Raw genomic sequence first — 5,011 nt, forward strand, 5'->3', positions numbered from 1 at the left:
ACTTGGGCTCTTCTTGAGAAAGAGAGCTTGAGTCTAAGAAATTAGTCCAACAAGGAATTGGGGTGTATTCAAGAGTTTGATAGCCCCAATTAAAGGCCTAAATCTAGAGATAGTAATACCCGACTTGAGCCTATATTGCTTGCACACTTTTGACACCCAACTGGTCTTGAGAAAGTCAATTAGGGCAAAGTCACTCAAACTACCGAGAGGTATAGAGTGAGTAGTTTCGTGCATGGGCTATATTGCAATCCCCAACATAACAACTTTGCCTTAGGCTTTAGAACCCATCAAGTATTCACCTAGGAGAAAGTTATTTCCCTAGTGCCTCGTTAACCATTTAGAAAACCTTACAAGCATCTACCCTTAGCTTAATTTCGCATATCTTTAGTATAAAAATTAGAAGTAACAAACAACCAAAAATAATTGGAAGTGTAATCAAGAGCACTACACACTGCTAGTTTAGATAGGAATCCAAATCCCAAACATTCTAGCTCCCTGTAGATTTGATCTCGACCTTCTCGGGTAAAAGCTGCATCGACCGCTCTTGCCACTTTGTAGTGGTGTAGGGATGGAATCGATCATCCTCAGAGGTTACATTTTGGGAAAAATATTTTACACCTAAATGGGCCTCGATAGGAAAACTTTGTAATGGTCCAAATAGTCAAACGAGCCATGTCCACATAGAATAGTCGAGCCCTGATAGCTAAACATGTACGCATGTATCGACTATTTGAAGAAACATTCAGGTTATATCAAAAATACTTTGTGTCTCATACGAGCTCTGCACTTACAATCCTACGGGAAACGGCTTAAAAGCCAAGACATAGAAGCACCCCGAATACTCGAGGACTACCATCAAAATTCGAATTCATAAAGACCTCCAAGAGGCACCCCTTCGAAACAAAGACCAAAGGCCAATATTCTCGGGGTTTAACTTCTCGAACAAGTTCGGAAAGTTATCGGGTAACAAGTCCAAGTGACATACCCAAAGGCTACAGCCAAATAAAAGACTATGGCCATATAAAGGCTACTGCCAAAAAATGCGGCTCGGAGACGTCCAACTTCAGCTATAAATTAAAAGGCCTTCAAACACTTTGAAAAAATCGGTTAAATCAGTCTACCCTCGGCAAAATCTAAATTCAAAAGGCTTCGATAAATTCAGCCCTCGAAAATTCCAAGGGCTTCGGTAACATCGACCCTTGGAAACACCTCAAGAGGTGTTCAATTATGTTTACACAAACTAATCACTAATAAGGTTCCAATATGTTAGACCTTCGAAAAACCTATGGGTACAAAAAACACATGCTAAGGAATAATTAAATTTTCACTAAGCCTTTTAAGCAGAAATGAGGGAAAAATTATATAGCCATACTAAGCGGCCGAATCGGCCCAACTTAAAGAGCCTAAGGGCCGACTTAAAGAGCCTAAGGGTCGACATAAAGAGCCTATGGGCCGACTTAAAGAGCCTAAGGGCCAACTTCGAAAAGCTTGAGAGCCAAAAACTTATAGCTTGAGACTCCGCTCTCGCTTCGATCCAAACTCAAGGATTCACAATATCCCGAGCTTATCTCGGATCTATTTAAAACTTAGCTCGAAAATTATTATATCTATCGATAAAATTCTAAGGGTTTATGACACCCTGAGCCCTGAAAACCAATCCTCGGATTGGTCATTCAAACGAAGTCTTCCATAAATAAAGACTATGTAAAATCTAGGTCAAACCAAAGACAAGACAAAAGTTCCCCTTGTATTTCCAAAAGATGATTACAGAGAATAAATACACAAGGGAGGTCTACAAGAAAGTAAAATAGAGTAACCTAAAACTACTTCGGGGTCACATCCTTAGAAGCCGCATCCTTAGGAGTCGCATCTTGGGGAGTCTCATCCTCGGCGGCCTCATCCCCGTCTCTTTCACCCTATGACGCACTGGCTGAATCATCCTCATCAGAAAGTAGAGCGGCCGCCTCTTCTTTCAAAACCTTCTCCGCTTCAATATCGGCTGAAAGATCGAAGTCGCGAGCATGTATCTCCTCGAGAATCATCCTCCGGGATTGTCGCCTAGCATGGTCCAGGGAACTTGTTAACTTAGCCTCCGCCGTAGAAGAAATCTCCCTTGCTCGGGCATTAGCAGCTTCTTCATCAGCTCGATAAGAAGCCATAATGGTCGCAGCATCAGATTTGGCCTTGGCCAGCTCAGCAGCAGATCTGGTTTTTATCTCCTCAATTTCAAAACCCCGAGCTAGGCTCTCCTCCTTCGCGCCTCGAAGATGGCGTTCGAGCAAAGCTAACTGCTTTTTTAGAGTTTCTTTCTTAGAAGTGAGATCATCCATACCTCGCCTCAACCCCAGGGCATCGTCTTCTTTTATCTTAAGCTCCTCCTAAAGTTGCGCCTCCACATCGGCTTTCTGATTGAACTGCAAAATTAACAATGTCAGCCACTAAAACAAAACAAATGCACAATAAAATCTCGGGAACTATCTTACCTTCTCAACATACTCGGATCGATATTGGCACACCTGCATCAACTTAGCTCGAAGATTATGAATCTCCAACACTTTCTTTGCATATAAGTCTTTTACGGTGTCCCTTCCCTCCAACGTTTTATTAAGCTCGGCCTCGCACCGGGATAGATCATCTCGGGACGTGGAAAATGCCGTCTTATAGAGCCCTATACCCTTCATGAAAAAAAAGGAAAGTCAGATACGGAATAGCTAAAACAAAGGTACAATAAACAGAAAATTCGCTTATTCAAAGAGTCTACGTACTTCATTAAAAATGAAAAAGGCATCGGGATCAGGGCCGTCATCAAGCCCTTCGAGAACTTCTCGAAAGATGTCGTGCCCTTCATGGTTTACTCCTACTCCAAAAGATCTCATGTTGTTCACAGCCTCCCGAATTTGTCTCTTGGAGAACTCGGGGCCAGGGGGAGAATCATCCATATTGATCACCCCGAGAGACCCACTTGGGACATTCTCTTGTATTTGAAGAGACTCGGGGTCAGGACCTTTGGCTTTGCCCTCATATTGATCTCCTAAACGAGGTACCTTCTTTCTGGATGATGGTTCAAGGACTTTGTTTGAACTCCCTTCGGAAATTTCTTCAGCTCGGAGTGGGCCTCATAGCCGCCGCTGTTTCGGTGGGCTTCTAAGCATCAGCATTCTTTCTCTTACGATTTACCAACAGATAATCATCGTCTTCTTCCTCCTCCTTTTCCCTAAGGCGTTGAGCCATTTTTGGAGATAAGGCCATCGTATCGGCCTTGGGCCTCCGAGCCACGCTCTTCTTTGGCTTCGAGGGATTATCAGATGTCTCCCTTCTTTTTCTTTCTTTGGGAGGTTTCGGAGCCTCCACTTCACCAGTTGGGGCCGGCCTCAATTCAATGGCATCCCCAAGACCTGCACAAAATCAAGATCAGTGTCCCATAAATAAAAACGCTAAAAACGAACGAAAGAACTTACCATGGTTTTTTGCCTCGCATCGACCCTTGGCCAAACTCGCCAACAACGCTCCGAGTAAGGGGAGACGGAGGCCAGCTTTCGGACCCAGCTTTCAAGGTCCGGGACCCCACCAGGAAACCAAGCAGCGGCTACACCATCATAAAGAGTTTAGATCAAAGGAAAATACAAAGTCGAGAAAAGAAAAGGAAGCAGGGTATATGTCACACCCCAATCTTGGGGAGGCGTGGCTGGCACCCGGTGCCGCACTGGCCTGAGCGAACCACTCTGTAACTCATTCATTCCTTTTGTAACTATCATGGGTCAACATGGCCACAACCCGTAATGTACAATTATAAGTGGGCGAATGTTATATCAATGAACCATCGTTCATAAAAAATGAATACATATGGGTCGTCAAGGCCTTTGACATACTGTACATAATAAACATGTGTCTACAAAGCCTCTAAGATTATTTGACATCAAATGGGATAGGGTACTGGCCTACCTGTAAGTCCGAAGCAAAACTCTGACATGATGGCTCATAGACTCGGCTGCACTCCGAATGAGGTGGAGGCTTACCGATCCTACGTTGAATGCTAACCTCGTCTACTATGAGGGTTCGTCAAATTAATTACTTATACTTGCAGGCATGAATGCAGTGTCCACAACAAAAGGACATCAGTACGAATAATGTACCGAGTATGTAAGGCATGTAAATCAACATATAAAGGACATGAAAGAAACATGGAGTACATGACTCAACCTGTAAGTCTAGATAACTCTGTATACCATTTAATACTTATAGTGTCATGCATATGCGTATGAATGTCATGTCGTGCATAGGTACATGTGTCCATAACATCATCAAGCCTCTGAGAGCACCCCATCACATCATCTCAGCCACTGTGGGCAAATCATCAACGTATACCAGCTGATCAGGTGGTGGTGTGTATATAACGCCATAACCTTTTCCCATATCTCATATTCATATATTTATATATATACGCGTATATAGCGCCATCTGGTGCCACTTTGGGCAAAATCATCAACGTATACCAGCTGATCAGGTGGTGGTGCGTATATAATGCCGTAACCTTTTCCCATATCCCATATACATATATACGTGTATATTACGCCATCTGAGTCATGGGTAAATACACATGTAAATGAATGCAATGCATGAGAAATACGTTAATAAACTCTCTCGGAATGTCATTGATTATATCTTCAACTACAACTGAAGTATCTTGACATTGTGTAAGTATCTTTGAGCGAGTATGTATAATTTTTTTTTTTTACGTGTACATTGTTGAAGACTTAAAACTTCAAACACAAATTTTCATTTCTGCAAGATAGGCGTTATCCAAATATAAAGAACGCAATTATTAGATACATACTTATACAAAATCATAGGGAAAAATCCGTATGATATTCTTGTAACAACTGAGGACAGCTTTCGCCCTTTGCAACTATGCATTTTTCTTAGTGGAACACCTACTGCTTCATTTTCCATACTGCTTTCTCTTTCGTATCTCTCATTTGTAGCAGTATAAACATACAAACCCCATGTTCAA

General features: G+C 42.4%; 1 long non-coding RNA gene across 1 annotated transcript; it reads right to left on the reverse strand.

Moving 5' to 3' along the window:
- Positions 1-1,760: 1,760 nt before the first annotated feature.
- Positions 1,761-3,409, reverse strand: LOC104233190 (uncharacterized). Its single transcript, XR_011402228.1, has 3 exons — positions 2,766-3,409; positions 2,484-2,675; positions 1,761-2,414 (listed from the first exon to the last, which is right to left on the reverse strand). It is a non-coding gene; the product is annotated as an uncharacterized lncRNA (long non-coding RNA).
- Between the last annotated feature and the right edge of the window lie 1,602 nt (positions 3,410-5,011).

This window comes from Nicotiana sylvestris, chromosome 9 (genome assembly GCF_000393655.2).
Source record: "Nicotiana sylvestris chromosome 9, ASM39365v2, whole genome shotgun sequence".
Taxonomy (NCBI): domain Eukaryota; kingdom Viridiplantae; phylum Streptophyta; class Magnoliopsida; order Solanales; family Solanaceae; genus Nicotiana; species Nicotiana sylvestris.